This window comes from Chrysemys picta, chromosome 14 (genome assembly GCF_011386835.1).
Source record: "Chrysemys picta bellii isolate R12L10 chromosome 14, ASM1138683v2, whole genome shotgun sequence".
In the NCBI taxonomy this organism is placed as follows: Eukaryota; Metazoa; Chordata; order Testudines; family Emydidae; genus Chrysemys; species Chrysemys picta.
In genome coordinates, this window is record NC_088804.1 from 23,757,271 (window position 1) to 23,776,030 (window position 18,760).

An 18,760-nucleotide genomic window follows, 5' to 3' on the forward strand; every position below is an offset into this window, starting at 1 on the left:
AGAAAGCAAATTTAAAAAAATCCTGATTGTTTTTTTTAATCTCTAGATTTCTAAACTTCTTGTGATTTTTGGGAACCTGACCCACAATTTTTGAAATTTTACATCATCTTAAATAGAGGTCGTCAGGTAAGAAATTGTGTATTTTAAAAGAAACTAAATTTCCTTTCCTACCTTATTAACATGTTAGATTATTAGATTCCATTTTGAATTTCTTTCATCTAGGATAATGAAAACAGACTGATCACTTTTACTTTTGTTTATAATCAGTGTCTACTTTATTTCACATTCAGTGCCTCACCCATTAGCACACTGCTGCAATGTTTGGATTGTAGCACTCCCATTTGCAACCCAAATCACTGGATCTTCTAAAATTAATGTTTCATGAAAACATTCCAATTAATGTTACATGTTAAATTTTGTAAAGTTTCAGAGATTATAAAACCTAAATTTTTATTTGCATTTGATCTGCCAGGCATCTGAAATAGAGATTAGAATTGAATGGGTTTCATCAGTTTGTATTAAAAGGTTAATGGTTATGTGAAATTATTTTGTGTGTGTGTTTCTTTAGGAAATTGTTCCTATTAAAATAGAATTGTACTACAATGGTCCCAAACAGTACATTTCATAACAGTATTGCTGTGGTATTTTAGATTATCACTAGCATACAGTAGCATTTTTATAAAGGGCCTTGTAAAAAGATGATTGGCCACATCCTGGGAGATCTTCAGCACCTCTCTGGATTTAGCTCAGTATTCTTATTAGACTTCTGTGCAGTTGAAAGGCAAATCAATACAGTTTATGGGCCAAATTCACCACTAACATAACCAGGCACATCTCCACTGAAGTCAATGGAATTTCCCCAGTTTACACCAGTGATAAATTTGGTTTAGTATGGAGCATTAAGAAGATGAGAGAGATTTAACAAAGGGTTCACTTGGTCATGCTTCATATGTACTTTATCTGAAAACATCTACTTTGGGGTTTAATTGTAGTGATGTTCTGTAAAGAAATATGACCTTATGGGGCATTTTCAGGAATAGAACAGTCTATATATTAAAAGGCTGCAAATGATTCATAACAGCTTAGCGGTCAGGCCTGTGGGTCCATGCTTCCCATGTGAAATTTTTTTTCTGCATTGCAAACTCTTACATTAAATTGTGATAAATGAAGAGCGGAGGCTATTCATACAAATCAATGACTTTAGTGTATGTGTCATTAGCCTGAGAGATGCAGGCAGCGGTCACTACTATAAATCATGTGATGATCTGCTGTCTGCAACTCGATGCAAGCAAGCAGATGCATTAGGAAGGTTAAAGAATGAAATTAATCTGTGCATTTTCCTTTTTTTTTTTTGTCACCTGGTCATACGGAAAGAATTAAAATCACATGATCCGCATTAAACCAGCTACAGAACCGTAAATTGGTTAAGTTAGACTTCACCTTTCAACTTAAAGGTAATTATGTATTAATGGGATTAATTTATTCATCATCATAAGAAAGTAAAACACATAGAATAGGTGAAAGCCACTAGTGCTCCTCATACACAGAAGGTGATATTATTAATTGCTTTTAATGCAGGCTGTGGCACAGGACCACATGTAAGAGATCAAGCACTCTGCGAAACGGGCTCTGATACTTTTAAGTGCAGCATATTTCTTCTTTCACATTTTATAAATCCAGTGCTTAGTAACCCATGACCATGCTCTTCATCCCGGTACCTTGGAGTGGGTTATGAATATGAGTCAGCTTGAAAGTATTACTGATGATAGAATACATTTCCAGATAACTGTGACCAAGAGTGTTAATGGTAAGAGCATGCGGAAGGGGCTAAGGGCAGTAAAAAGCGATATGGGCAATATACTTTAAAAACAGGAATTCATGAATTTGGGGAGGGCTATATTTGATATAAACGTTCAGCCAAATACCAAAGTCTTCACTTGGTACTGACTCAGGCAAAACTCCCATTGACTTTAATGACAGATTTGCCAGTGTTAGGACTAAATAAGTCCTAAGGGCCAGACTGTGCCTTGCCTTTGCACAAGTCAAAGTTGGAGAGAGTATACAAGGAACCTTCCTCATGTCTTGCAGGACTTTCATAAGGCCCAGCCACAGATGCAGTCCTTTTGGTCAGAATGAACAGCCCCCTCCTTACTTCCTCTGAGATCAGTGGAACCCAAAAGGGGACAGGGCTGTCTCCTCCAATATGCTGCATCATGAAGAAGTGTAGCAATGGATACTCTGGCCCTGAATGCCTGGGACTCCAGGAGGCAGAATGCTTCTCCTGGAGTCTGGGGTAGTTGTGGACTGCTTTCAAAAGCACAATCTATGCCTAAGGAGGGACTTCAAGATTTGGCCCATTATTACTAGTGCAGACAGAAGTAGAAACTCTTAAAAGAGTTCTTCAAGTGTTCTCAACCCAGTCTCTGTTTTGCACATGCAATTGCCTATAGGCACAATCAACTGCCAGAGTAAACGACTGGCATTTAAATGTCTGAACATTTAAAAGTTCTGCATTTGCAACCAGTTCCACACAATGATATCTGACATACTACAGGTATTTTCTAACCTAATAACGTGCGTGTGTGTGGGGGGGGGGGGAATATGTTATCATAGAAACCTCTGTGGACTGCTGGCAAATGATGGCTTTTTAACTGGTGACTGCAGTATGTGATTTGGCCTCAAAGAGGATAGACATCTACAATCTATCATTTGCAACTGCAGCTGATTGGGTTCTCTACAATACTGTATGCACAAGGATGTTTCAACCACAACTGAAATGCAGCCACCCCATACTTTTTCCATAGTAGATAAATTATACTTCACTGTTCTTCCTTAAACCCCCACTGTTGAGCAATGTTGCTATGCCTTGCAAAACTGCTGGTATTTCCCACTCCAGAAGTGGCTGCATTTCAGGGGTGGTTGAAACATTCCTTATGCATAAAGTACTGTAGAGCATCTTTGTGCTTATGAAGGACACTATGAATCAATAAAGCATAGGTTAGCTTGGACAGTGATAAGATAAGTATTGCACAAGCTTAATTCACTTAATTATCCTTGCAAAAAAAGGTAATATGCTCAGTGCAGACATATTTCAATTGAATTGATAGTAGATCAGGACTGAGCAAGCCTACAGACTGAATTACTTTTTAAGGGTGAAGTCACAGGCAAAACCAACACCAGAAAGGTCTTATTGTCTCTCAATATAGTATACCTCTTACAACTTGTAATGAAATAAACTAAATTAGTAATATCTATTAAAAGCAGCAACACCTATGCATTGAAAATACATAAATATTCCTTTAGAAGGTTAAGAGCCCATGACATTCATTTTTTGGGTTTCTTCTCTCCATCCAAATCATGAAAGATACAAAGGATACAGAGAAGCCTGTATTAGGTAGTTAGTCAAGGGACCAACAAAAACTGGTTGCTTAATAGAGTTGGATAATAAAGGTGGGGCAGAAACATACTCAGTAAGTTTGAAAATACTTTGGGGTGCTCTGAGTAGACAGTAGAGTCCCTAGTAAGCAGAGTCTCTAGTACACTGTTTCAGCACATATGGTCATTCATCAGGGTCTCAGACCAGTGCGTGATCGCGCCTAGTGGGATGGGGCAGAGAGCACAGGGAAGTTCTTTTCATGCCTAGCACATCAACACAGAAGCTGGACAGGTTACATTTCACCCAGTCTCTAATGTACTGCTGTCATGCGATAGCCCTAAAGGGACATGGGCAAGTCCTCAGCCCATAGTCTGGAAAAACACCTGAGCATATGATTAATTTTAAGAACAAGTCCTACCCTATTTGGCTAAACACTATATGTGCTTAACTTAAGTTACGCTTCAGTGTTTTGCTGGCTGAACCAGGGCCTAAATACAGGCTAAGTCAGCAGCAGGAAGATGCTCTTTTTTTAAGGGCCTACCCAACTCCCACTAAAGTCAAAGGAAAAATTCTTCCTGACAGAAGGGCTCCTGGACTTTCCTTTCAGCTGCATCTGCTCTGAGGCCCCTTCCCCCTCCAGTATACTTTCAGCGAGTTTGGAAATTGCTTCACATATACTGCTGAGTTTCTTGGGGTGTCATTGTTCTCCTGTTCCTCCAAAATGCCCTATTATTTTTTGTGGACTCCTCAATCAAGAGAAACCTGTATTTCATATCTGAATAAAGGGAGCTATAATGCAAAAATAAGAGATGGCTGCACATTTTATCATTCAAGTGAATTTTTTCAAAACTTTTACTATAATTGCCTTTTAGGAAGCACAAGGGAGTTCTGAAAAATCTAATGAACTTCAGTAACCACCTGTAAAGTGCCCCTACATGACCACCTAAAAATGAAATAAAAAGTGGAAAATATTATGTGGATGAAATCGCTGCTTCTCCTTGGAGGAAATCCATGCTTCTTTTTTGGTGACTAATTTCTGCGGTTTTATGTTTGCATATCACTTCCATCTGACTAAATGCCAAAAGAGGAAAAAATGCTCTTTGCAGAAGGTTAATAATTTTATGGTACAGGTTTAAAGGGCGAGTCAAAAATAGAGCATCTGAATTCCCATTTTTTAGGTGTTACCTTAAATAAAATCAGATATTTCTTAACATTTCAGCTACTTTATTGAAACATTTGTTCTCACAACTGACGTGGTTGGCCTGTTTCAGTGACAGTTTTGGTGACAATGCTTTGAGTTATCTGGCTAAGTTGATTTCTTTTCACACCAAGATTGCCATGTGTTTCTGAATTGCCTGCCATCTCAGCAGTTTCCAGGACAGCTGACGTTTATGCTCATCCCTTACACTGGACCCAATCCTGCCAGATGTCAGTTATTCTCTTATGGGAAGGAACTCAGCACTTTGCAGAATCAAGACTACTTATATGAGTAAGGGATACAGAATGGAACCCTTCAAGTTAATTAAATAGCTACTGTATTTCACACACACACACACACACACACACACACACACACACACACACACACACACACACACACACACACCAGGAACGAGGGGACTTTTTGATGTCCCTACACAGTTTTTGTCTGAAGCTCAGTGATGAATGGGTGTTGACATTGCTAAACAAAGGTATTATTAGTAGATTACATCTAGGAGCCTGGACTACTGCATGAGGGGGACAATGTGAATCCTAGGGCTTGCTGTATCTCCCAATTACTACACAAAAGACTAAACCGTGGGGTCATGGATAAAAGTGAATAAATGTTTCTAAATTCTTATCTTAAACACACTTAAGCTTAAAGCTGTTTAACTGGGGCTTTAAAAGCATGCGTGCTTTATGAAGCTGTGGCTACCTGCTTCATTCTCTTGCTCTTATTTTTGCTTTTATCCTTTTAGTCTTGAAGAAGCCTAATTAGAAGCTTGAACAGGGCTCTCTCTCCCTGCCCTTAAATCAGTAATTGGCTTCAGTGCAGAGACTGTCAGGAAATTAACACATCACAACATGACAGCTGTTAATTTTTTCTCCTTATTTGTCATATGAATCACTGCTGATTTGCCGGAGTGCATAACAAATTAGTGGTCTGTAATCAGCGGCCTCTCTCCTGTGTGCAGCACCTACTTGTTTTTCCCCCTTTTTTCTAAAGTCCATTACTCCACTGGTTCAGCAAAGATGACTGTTGCTAGGTGTGTCATTGTCAATAAATCAGAATAAGCAAATGCTAAAAGCGCAAGAAGCTCTTTAAACTTTGATGAAGGCTTTTAGTTACATTTTTAAACTTACACTTGGAACTGGATTTTTTTTTTTAAATTGTCACTCCCTGGCATAATATACTGTCAAGGTTTCTGGTATAGTTTCAAGTTCAGCATTCTTGGTAACATAGAGATTAATAAAATGTGGTTTGCAAAAATTAAAAACAAACGCAATTTTTCAGAAGACAATTTTTAAAAATGGTAGGGCCTGCTATGGATGCTACACCATTAACTAACAATAGGACACAATGAGTAGGGGGATTTTTGTTGTTGTTCTGGGGGAGGGGGGAAAATTGTAGTGGTAGTATTTTATTTTTGTATTCATCGTAAAGATTCTCCTCCCTTACACATCAATAGTATGCATATATAAACAGAGCCTTGTGTACCAAGTATAAAATGCCAACCTCCCAGATATATGCACATAAATCCTATGGCGGTCATTGGAACTTCTGCGCATGAATCTGAGGGCAGCCCTTTGCCCAGTGAGGTTTATTGATATCATTTTTTTTTGCTTTGTTTTATCTATTCCTGAGATACTGTAGATATGAGCCAAGAGGTAAGACTGATATATGGGTCCAATTTTCAAACTTGTGCATGAGTCAGGGTGCCTGTTCCTGTATCTGGAAACTCCAATAGGCACTTAAGCTTGGTGTGCACTACACACTTCTTTTGATACAACTACGTCGCTCAGGGGGATGAAAAATTCCGACCTTAACCCGCTGTGTAGTCAGCACTATGTCAGGAGGAGAGCTTCTCCTGCTGATATAGCTACCGCCTCTCACGGAGGTGGGCTTATTAAGCTTAGAGCTTAGAGCATCTTCACCAGACTTGCTGCAGCAGAGCAGCTGCACTGACATAAATGTGTAGTGTAGACCTACCCCTAGGCACCCACATGCCAGTTGTAGGTGCCTAAGTGCTGATTTGTGCATCCAAATGTGTAAAATTGGAAGCCTGCCCTGGAAAATAAGGCGGTCTTGTTATCTGGGGTAAGCTGCTAAACTGGATGTACATGTTACATATTCAATATCTTCTTACCCAAATAGGGCCAGATTAAACGAAGCACAGGACAAATTCCTTCAGCACAGGTACCTTGTGATGTCCCGTCTCGCTGCTCTCCTCACAACAACCCCATTAAAAATATGCTCAAATTATAATTTATTTGCATTTATAGGGCTTCCCAGTTAAATATCTCCACAGGGCAAATCCTTGCCCAAGCATACAGCCCGAATAAACAAATCTAGGCATGAGGGATGTCCATGGGAGAGGAGGGGACAGAATCCTCTTCCCCAGGCTGCAACACTGCTTTGCAGCTCCTAATACATTCTCAGTGTGACAGTATCCCCTGTGCCCCTTGCTTTCCTTCTGGAGAGGTAATCCAGACACCCAAACGCCTCCCTCATAGTGACGTAGCAGGAGATTCTCCTGAGCTATGCTCTCCATGGTCCATGGAGACTTGACACCACCGCAGAGACTCTACATCCTGCGTCATTTCCCAGTGTCATTTATGTAAAACAAATCATCAAACAAAGGGTTAACAACTTCTGGCAAAGTAAAGCAAAACTTGGACATTTAAATTATTATATATGGTTTGATTTTTTTTTCAATGTGTGTTTTTGTTGGGTTTTTTATTTTAGAATTTTTCATTCTAAAAAAATGGTTTAAGTAAAATATCAATTTTGCAATTATTGTGTCAAGCCTTAATTTACACACACACACACACACACACACACACCCACACACACACCAACTTTTTATTTACACAGCATATGCTGTGAAATTAATTCCCCTGAAGAGACCTGAAATTAGTGATTACAAAGAGAGTGTAGTATAGGGCAACTCTTCCAGCCTTTTTGAAATGCCACTACAAAGTGAATCTCAATACTGACTAAAGGAGTTCCTTGACCTTCTGTAGTACCAACACACAGAGGGACTGTATTAGCCATCTAGAAGTCTTTAATAGGGTTTCCCAAGTAGACAGCCTTTGTGCAGAAAGGCCAGGAGTGAACTCACTGTTTACTGAATCTATAAATGACTTTTTTTTTTAGCCTCACCACATTCTGCACATCAAAAGCAGCATTACAAAAATTTGGTGAACCAATATATGATTCAGAGCTCAGATTAAAATGGCTATAACTAAAGAACAAACTGAAAAAAATAAAGACAGGGAAAAAAATCTATTAAAGCCAAAGTAATATGTTGGTTCTTAACAGAATTGAGCGTATGCAGATGTTCAGTCTCTCTATTATGGGGAAAATAATTGTGTAATCTCCAATAAAGGTGAAGATCAGTGCCTAACTGTAAACCACTCATTTGTCCAGCACGTTGCTCTATCAACATTTCTGGATGTTCCATCCCCAAAGGGTTCAGCCACTAGTTAGGAGTCAGGACAGAGTAGTGCCTGGGGGGAAAATAGTAAGACAGCAGGCAGATACTTCCCTGTTCATAAACCATGTGGTCTTTATATCTTGTCCTGCCTGTCTGTCTGTAGGGTAAAATCTTGCAATCCTTACTCATGTGAGTAGTTCTATTGATTTCAATGAGGTTGAACATTGCTTGGGGAAAGGACAGTGTTTATTTGTGCTTCACACAGGCCAACCACAGTGTGGATGCTTAACTAATAATAAGAAATAACGAGAAAAAGGAATTAAACCAAGTATAGTGAATTTTGATTTCATTATTAAACTGACTACTCTATGGAGCCACAGACATTCTGCACGGGGTTAAGATGTAAGGGGGGGAGTCATTTATGGCTTGAAATGTCAAAATAATGGATCCAGAGGTGATTAGAAATTGAAAACATATTTAAATAAAAACCAGGAGGCGTTCATGGGGGCAATCATCAACAGTTATGAGATTTTACTGGGGAATCCTCCAGCTGGTGGAAGACCAGCAATGACACATTTTCAGAGGGAGATCCCCCAATGAATCGCAGATTTTCAGGGAAAACGGTGCCACCAAATTCTGAAGATTTACAAGAGTAAAAGGAAACACACACCCAGAGACCTTAAGAGGAAGGGCCAGGCTTGTAAGCCATGAGAGAAAGTACATTTCTTCAAGTGCTGTGAGGGACTAGAAAGGGGAGGCTGTCCCCACCAATGCTTCAAAATGCTGAGGGTCACACCAAATGTTATAGATCTAACATGTTTGAACAGGGACCCAAAAGACTACGATGAATTGTGAACTTCTGGACATATCCACCCAAGCATGCATTTCAAATCCCTATGGGTGAAACTGACTACAGTGGAGGGGTAGCACAAGGCCTTACAAGGGGCTTATGTGGGACCTAGTGGAGATCTGGTGGTGGTTAATATTCACTCCCATATTCCTTCCTACACTGCATAGGAGGGCAGCAAAGGTCACAGTATTTCCAACACACTATAAAATATTACTGATATGCAAACTCTCCTTTGGATGCTTTTAAAGATATCTAATAGTTTTAACTGCTATATCCTGTAAATATACTTGCACTTGAAAGGAAGCCGCTGATAACAGAAATGGAACAAAGACAACGTATACATACTGTGCAGCAAATCCAAGGCATTCCTAGCTTTTAAAAATCTAACTGAAGCTGAAATAAAAACCAAAGAAAAGTCATGAACCTTAAAATGCAGGTAGAATCTACAAATGTTTGAGACCCAGAAAAACAGGAATTAATTACACCCTTGGAACAAGAATCCCATATTTTTAATGATAAGCCTAGTAAGGCTAGCTAAATCAGATGCCACATTGACACTGGTAATAATGATTCCATTGCCCAAATGTCTCAGACAGATTCACCTCCACTGAGAAATGTTACAAAGAGGATCAACTGAATGAAATGTTAAAAGAAGGAATAATCTCCCCATTTATAATCCAATGGTATCCAAATTTTCTAGTAAACTCAACTTCTTGTCAATTTCTAAAGACAGTAACACCCGAAAAGATAACTACCTACTGCCTAATGTCAATGACTTACCTCAGTCCAATCTTATCTAATGACTAACAGATGAGGGGAACAAATTAGAGGCTGTTTGTATATCAGATCGTCATAGCATTTTTATCAGAATGCCCTTTTGTCTTAACAAGCACACTTGCAGTGTTTTAAAGAATGCTGCCATACTTCATGAACAGTGCTAATAATTTGTAGAAGTTATATTGTCAGCCTAGGGGATGTAATAGCAAGTGCATTTGCACATACGAGAGTAGTACCAACACCTGTTAGAATGTAAAAGACTGGCTCACCCTTCAATTAAAGCAATTACCACCATTTCTTTCTATCTAAGCTTTCTATCACTGCAGAATCTGAGCTTTAAGGGAAAATTAAACACTAAAAATTTGGGGGCAAAGACTATTGAAGTCAGTAAAACAGTAGTGGAAAGACTGAAAGAGACGGCTGTAAAACTCGAAGCATTACAAGATGAAAGAAATTATTACTACAGTAGTACTGTGTCAGCAGCTCTCCATGTTGCTGATACAGTTCCCCAGACATGCTCGGTGGCTGGTGGTGGAATTTGCACAGCAAACAACTGTGAAGGGGCAACAACTAGATGTGACGGGTTGGAACTTTGGATTCTAATGCAGGTCGAAGTCTTGTTGCGCTCATATGCAATGATATATGTTAATCAAAAATTAATTTTAATAAATTAACTAAAGTGTGGAGATTGGCAGGGAACAGAACACAGTTTGGGGGGACAGCACGGAAGATGTATGGGGAAGCAGGCGTTCATTCAGGGAGTAGACATCACCAATAAGAATTGCCAGCACCATGCCATATGGAGCTGAATAGCAGGAGGCATGCACAGTAGAGCTATGGTCTAAGGATGGAGCACTAGCATTATGGTCCCACTACAATTGCAGACACAGGCTTACCAAACAGAAAACCACCATATCATAATTAGCCCACTTCATCTACCTGCATTACTTAAAACAGAGCAACCATGAAAAGAAACAGCTTCATTGGAAAAATATTCAGCCTTCCAACCCTGATACACACTAGAGATTAAGGAAAACTAGATGCATTTTGTTTATTTTAGGCCAAATGACAGCTCTGAGATACCACAGTTTCTGGTTTCCGTAGTAACCCTTCTTGGTAGGTGTTTATGGAAAGGCGTTCTAACAGATGATGTCCAGGAAAGGCCTGTACAAATTGTGATCCAAATTGTTTTCCAGAAGAGTATTGTTCAGAGCAAAGATCTCTTGTCAGGCATTAATATGTATTTCTTAAGACAAGAATCCATAGCTGATAACTATAAGATAGCAACATTCACTCCACTCAAACTGGAAGTTTTGAAACTTCAGAGCAACAGATAAAGAAAAGGAATTTACCAGACAAGTTACCAGGCAATCTTGTAAAGGAGGAAAGGCAAAGATACTTTTGGAGAGAGAAGGTAATTGAGGAATATGCTACATTATTCAGTGAAAATTGCTGAGGAAAAGATGTTCTTTTCCCTCTAATAGGCAAGATCCTGATATTTCACATTATACTTAAAATAGAGAGGAAATTGCCTTGAGCCTGAAACTTAGAAACCTGGACTAAAGCATTTACTTAAAATCCTAGAGCTTTTAGCTGTAAAACAACATATAAATATTTTGTTTCATGAGCAAATATTTAATCTAGCACACCACCATTCTGAATTAAACCTTTAATAGTAGCATTTTCTAGCAGTCATGTGTATGTCCCAACTGGTTCTCTAAATAAAGTCTATATAAAGGCTGTAAAGGTAGTAACCCTGCAGCTAGAACTATAATTATCAGGATTTAATAGTGTTTATGAATGACTTGCCATAATTGAAACGATAATAACATGTCTTATTAAACATTTATTCCAAGTTATTTTTATAAAAGTTTTGCCATTTAAATGTCACCAAAAATTGTTCTTTTAAGTGAACTATGGAATAACAAGGAGCATTTGATCTCTGAAAGAAATCCTAGCAAGGGGTCATTCTATAGTGACTCAGTAAAATTTATCATACTGTTTTGGAGCTTTTATAACCTAGGAATTAAAGGAGGAATAAACCTAAGGGTGAATAATTCTAATAAAAATATTTAGCCCCTTTGGAAAAAACCATCAGTACCACGGAAAAATAATGCCAAGCCCTAATTTGGGGAATTGAACACTTCCACCCGTATTTAGACTATCTCAGATTCACTATGATAAATGACCAGAGATCTTTTTAGCAGCTAATGGATAAACATGATCCAAATGGAACCTTAGCCAGATGGCATATGTGATTACTGGAATATAACTTTCAGATAAACCACAAATCTGGATGAGCTAATATAGTTCCAGATGCATTAACTCATAATCCCCAGGAAGAAAACATTTCAAGTGAAGGAAGGACGAGGAATCTTTTTCTTGACAAGCTCTAATAGCTATGGTTAATCCTCATCCTGTTGCAAGATAGTTGCCTAGGAGTATAGAAAAACTTTGTCAAAGTCAGGACAAGGAACCAAATTTATAAAAACAATTACTTCAGGGAAAAGCAGTTCAGCAACACTGAGTATTATGAATGGCATTAGCACATCAAAAAATGTCCAACCCAAGGGGAGTGGAGGAACAAAATTCCCTTTCAGAATTTCCTTTTACTTAGTCAATTGGGTCCAACAGCGCTACTTTACTGTCTGCTATTTCTAGACAGTTTTTTACTTTTTACTTTTCATCCTAACAGAATATTTAAAAGGTGACATGACTTCCCTCTAGTAATACTGATTAACCATAGGATTCATCTCTCTAAAATGGCTCTACATACGATTGTGTTGTTTAAAAAAAAATTACACTAGGGAGATATTGTTATCTAATTGTCAGAGCAAGGGACCAGGAATCAGATCTTGGTTTGATACCTATTTGCCACTGACTTGTATGACATTGGCCACATCACAAACTATCTGTGCCTCAATGTCCCCAGGGATCACACAATAATTAAATATAGCTATTATTCAAAAATATTCATGAATTTATTTGCATTTACCCAATTCATGATTAGCATTCTAGCAATTTGGTATTAAAACGTTGAGATTCAAGCTGTGTTGATTAAGTTAGATGGTATTGTTTCTGTCTCCGGACTGGGAGTCTTCTCTCAAAACACATGAATTTGAAATATTTAAAATTTGATTTCAGTGAATATTTGCATGTTGGAGGTTAAAGTTTGCTTTTCCAAAGCAATGGTGTTAGTAAAATTCAACCGCTCAAATGTTCACAGAATGCACACATAGAAAAGGGCACAAATATACTCAGATCAAAAACTAGTCTGCATGAATGAATTTGAGGATTTGTTTTCAACTCGTTATTTAGTGTTGATACTTTCCTAACATCAAAGACATGTTGTAAGGGTTAATTAATTACAGTAGAACCTCAGAATTATGAACACAGAGTTATGAACTGACCTGTCAACCACACATCTCATTTGGAATCGGAAATACGCAATCAGACAGCAGCAGAGACCGGCCCCCCCCCAAAAAAGGGAAAACGGCAAATACAGTACAGTACTGTGTTAAATGTAAACTACTAAAAAATTAAGGGAAAGCAGTATTTTTCTTCTGCATAGTAAAGAGTTTATTATCTGAAAGCTGCTAGATAAGTGCAAAGTACTGTCACAATAGGTTAACTCTTTGCTCTAGGGCAAAGCTATATGTGACATGAATGATACATTATATACCAAGGTCAATATTTTCAAAGCTCGGGGCTTGATCCTGAGCCCATTGAAGTAAATGGGAGTCTTTCCATTAACTTTAGAGGGCTTTGACTCTGACTCTGAATGCCTAAAGTTAGGTCCCAAGGCCCAGATCCTCAAAGATATTTATCTATTGATCTATAAAGCCCTAAATGGCCTGGGAGCAGCCTACCTGAGGGATAGCCTTTCTCCCCATGCCATACTGCCACCGATCACCAAAGGCACTCAAGCTGGATCCTTCTCATTATAAAAGCAAGACAGCAGCTGGCAGGATATTCTCTGTAAGGTCTCTGATACTCAGATACTTGTTCTTTCCAGTACAATATAGCCCAAATTGGTGTCTTTCTAAGTACTCTGCAAAACACATCTGTTTCATAAGGTTTCTTGAGAAGGCTGAGGGTGTGCTACCTAAATGACAACAGGGGTAGGCAAATAAATAAATACATAAATAATATAATATACCCATACATAGAAAGGGAGCTTATTCTTCTCTATTGACCTAAATCCAAAATTCTTCCTGAAGACACCCCATAAGGTGTGAAATTGGCTTGTCTGCGAGAATAGGAAGTTCCTTTAAACGTAAACTGTACCAGAAAACCACCATGCCCACCTCCACCAATAAACATCTAACAATTAAACATCCCCTTACCTTTAAATACATAGCAGGTGACATCCAGGATCCATTGAAGTCAATGGGAGCCTTGCCATTATCTTCTGTGGGCTGGAATTTCACCCATTGTGGAGGAGCTGCAACTGGAAATGGGCCCAAACCATTAAGATAAGATTCAGTGCAGAGTTTCCCAAAGATCAAGGAAGTTTGGAGCTGAAGGTCTTGATCTGCCTTCTAGCTGCTGCACAATGGCTACAGTGACATTTTTTCAAAGCAAGGTGAGAGGGGTTATCTATAAATACAATATAAGAAACTGTTTGTGTGGCACAAGAGTTGAACTATACCATAAGTGTATCTTTTCTTTTACCTTTTTATCATATTTTAAGTAAATAATATATGAGAACCTAACTGAGTATTTTCAAAGAGAATCAGATTGGTTCAGCTGGGTGAAAGTTTAGTAGTAAAGTCAACAAAGTCTTCTAAGGTGTTGTGCACCAAGTTAAATACCTACTCTATGCATATGGGCAAAACATAATTTAGTGATTGCATTAGCACTCAGTTGGGAATACAGATAGATCATTATACAGCCCCTAGGGTCTCCACTAAACAGTGTTGCATATAACAACAACATTACCCTTTTTCATGAGGTGGAAGTAGGAAATATCTTGGTAAGGAGAAGAACCAGGGGTCAACTTTCTTCAGCTTATTATCACACAATATTTTAAAAGAATGTAGTACATTAAAAGTACTGTTGTAGGGTCAAAGAAGGAAACACCCACTGATGGCAATGCAGCTGTGTTTCAGGAGATACAAGCTAAAAATCACAGCCCTCTTGTGAAACAATGACAGCTGTGTTATTGCACCTTAAGCCAATAATTTCTAAAGGAAACTCATAAAATAAGCTCTGTAATGAGGATAGGAAAATATGGTGAGCCCCTTTCTCTGCTGTATTATGTGGTTCTGAATGAATAAACAAACAAACAAGCTGATAAGTGGACCTTAAAGAACCAAGCACCAGTTCTGGTATCCCCAGCAGCAAAAACTTGAAAGAAAATTGTAGTTTGTAGAATTTCTTAAATCAACGGTGAAGTGAATTGCAGGAATAAACTGAACAAGTAAATGGTAATGAAATAAGAAAAGGAATCCTGATCTTCAGTGCCTAAGGCAAAGCAGAGTTGACAGATAAGTGGACAGAAATACCATATCCTCATTTCAATTCTAAACTGTGTCTGCTATGGGCCCAATTCAGTGTCTTTATATTCACACATTCCTCCCATTAAGTCAGTGGTCATTTTGCCTGTGTGTGGGCAGCAAGATCAGGCCTAGAGTCATCACTGCTGCTAGTGACTCTGGACCATTAGCACAACATTCGGCAACAGTAGCAGCAGATACATTACAAAGAGGTGCCAAGATATAACTCTGTGATTGTTTTGTGGCTCTCTGTATATCTATTTCATAATGGGCCAAATGCATTCAGTCCTTGTGAAAGAGGCTTCAATTCTGTTGACTTCAGTGGAGTCTCAGCCACTTAAGATATGGCCAGATTTGGCCCAATATCTACTCTCCCGTCTCCTCCCCTTTCTCCCCAGGTTGATGAAAAGCAAGAGAAGGGATGTTTCCCTGCTCACCTTCCTCCTTTTCCTTGTAGATACTTGCACGGCAGTGAGGAATGTCAGTGGCTCCCGTCTCCATGCTGCCTTGTGTGTTTCAGGCAGAACGAGGAAAGCTCCTTCCGTCATTATTCCTGTTGTTCCACATGAGGCCAATCACAGCAAAGGGAGCTCTGAGGAATCCACAGGAGCCACCAACAAGCCCCTAAGAGCCTCATTCAGTTCTACAATCACCGGTCATGTGTCAGTGATTGAGCGCATGTGTGAAATTGTTTGTATGGTCTCTGCAGGACAAATGTCCTGTCCTTTATTGGTGGAGGTGGGCATGGTGGTTTTCTGGTACAGTTTACGTTTAAAGGAACTTCCTATTCTCACAGACAAGCCAATTTCACACCTTGTGGGGTGTCTTCAGGAAGAATTTTGGTTTTAGGTCAATAGAGAGGAATAAGCTCCCTTTCTACGTATGGGTATATTATAAAAACAAATCCACCTTGAATTACATTTTAAAAATAATTTTCAACAGCAATCGTCTTACAGAATCTTTACTATTTTCATGTGACGGAAAGAGGAGAACTCTTGAGTCCCATGCCTGAAGATGAGCAGTTTTTCTTCTTTTTATGTCTGAATGGAAATTATAAATAGGAGAAAAAAAGCTCAAAGTGGAACTTGAAGACCTTCTTGGGGAAATCTGAGCATGTTGAAAAATATGTCACCCTTAGTTCTCCCAAACTTGTGCTAATTGCTCAAGAATAATTAGGTATGTGGTTTATCTTGGAGCTTCCACAAATAGCAGAAGGGGTTTCATAGAACACAAAGCATTCACTGTATGCTGGTTCACCAGTATTTCCTGATTAGAAGAGGCACTGCTATAAAGGAGCAGTTAGTATCTTTCCCAAGTAAAAATCAATGGTTACAATTTTTTATCTTTTCATAGGGGCAACAGAGCTTTGTCATGGCTGTGTATCGTCATTACTTAGGCCTGGTCTACACTACGAGTTTAGGTCGAATTTAGCGCGTTAAATCGAATTAAACCTGGACACGTTCACAAGGCTAAGTCCCTTTTTTCGACTTAAAGGGCCCTTTAAACCGGTTTCTTTACTCCACCTCCGATGAGGGGATTAGCGATAAAATCGGCCTTAGCGGGTTGGAATTGGGGTAGTGTGAACGGAATTCGACGTTATTGGCCTCCGGGAGCTATCCCACAGTGCTTCATTGTGACCGCTCTGGACAGCACTCTCAACTCAGATGCACTGACCAGGTAGACAGGAAAAGCCCCGCGAACGTTTGAATTTCATTTCCTGTTTGCCCAGCGTGGAGAGCACAGGTGACCACGCAGAGCTCATCAGCACAGGTAACCGTGAGGGAGTCCCAGGATCTCAAAAGAGCTCCATCATGGACCGAACGGGAGGTACGGGATTTGCTCGCCATATGGGGAGATGAATCAGTGCTAGCTGAACTCCGTAGCAGTAAACGAAATGGCAAAATATTAGAAAAGGTCTCCAAGGCCATGAAGGACAGAGGCCATAACAGGGATGCACAACAGTGCCGCATGAAAATTAAGGAGCTAAGGCAAGCCTACCACAAAGCCAGAGAGGCAAACAGAAGGTCTGGGGCAGAGCCGCAAACATGCCGCTTCTACGCGGAGCTGTATGCCATGCTAGGGGGTGCAGCCACCACTACCCCAACCATGTGCTTTGATTCCTTCAATGGAGAAACACACAGGGAAGCGGGTTCGGGGTATGAGGAAGATGAGGATGAAGATAATGTAGATAGCTCACAGCAGCAAGGAAGCAGAGAAACCGGTTTCCCCAACAGCCAGGATATGTTTATCACCCTGGACCTGGAACCAGTAACCCCCGAACTCACCCAAGGCGTGCTCCCAGACCCTGAGGGCACACAGGGGACCTCTGGTGAGTGTACCTTTGTAAATATTACACATGGTTTAAAAGCAAGTGTGTTTAATGATTAATTTGCCCTGGCAATCGCGGCCAGTACAGCTACTGGAAAAGTCTGTTAACGTGTATGGGGATGGAGCGGAAATCCTCCAGGGACATCTCCAGAAAGCTCTCCTTCATGTACTCCCAAAGCCTTTGCAAAAGGTTTCTGGAGAGGGCTGCCTTATCCCATCTGCCATGGTAGGACATTTTACCACGCCAGGCCAGTAGCACGTACTCTGGAATCATTGCATCACAAAGCATGGCAGCGTATGGTCCCGGTGTTTGCTGGCATGCAGACAACATCCATTCCTTATCACTCTTTGTTATCCTCAGGAGAGTGATATCATTCACGGTCACCTGGTTGAAATGGGGTGATTTTATTAAGGGGACATTCAGAGGTGCCCGTTCCTGCTCTGCTGAACAGAAATGTTCCCCGCTGTTAGCCACGCGGTGCAGGGGAGGGGTGAAGTGATCATCCCCGAGAATTGGGTGTGGGGGGGCAGGGGGGTTACTTGGGCTTGTGCTGCATGTTAGCCCGGAAACAGCAGCCCCTCCTTTTACATTGCAAACCCATTTTAAATGGCCAACCCAACGGGTGCTTGGTATGGGAAATGAGCCATCCACTATGGCCTGCACGTTTCCCAGAGTCACTACCCTTGATATCAGCAGGTGTTTGATTGCCCTGGCAACTTGGATCACAGCAGCCCCCACAGTAGATTTGCCCACTCCAAATTGATTCCCGACTGACTGGTAGCTGTCTGGCGTTGCAAGCTTCCACAGGGCTATCGCCACTCGCTTCTCAACTGTGAGGGCTGCTCTCATCCTGGTATTCTGAAGCTTCAGGGCAGGGGAAAGCAAGTCACAAAGTTCCATGAAAGTGCCCTTACACATGCAAAAGTTTCGCAGCCACTGGGAATCGTCCCACACCTGCAACACGATGCAGTCCTACCAGTCTGTGCTTGTTTCCCGGGCCCAGAATCAGCGTTCCACGGCATGAACCTGCCCCAGTAACACCATGATTTGCACATTGCTGGGGCCTGTGCCTTGTGAGAGGTCTATGTCCATGTCAATTTCCTCATCACTCTCTTCGCCGCGCTGCAATCGCCTCCTTGGCTGGTCCTGGTTTTGCTTTGGCATGTCCTGGCTCTGCATATACTCCAGGACAATGCGCGTGGTGTTCATAGTGCTCATAATTGCCACGGTGATCTGAACGGGCTCCATGATCCCAGTGCTATGGCGTCTGGTCTGAAAAAAGGCATGAAACTA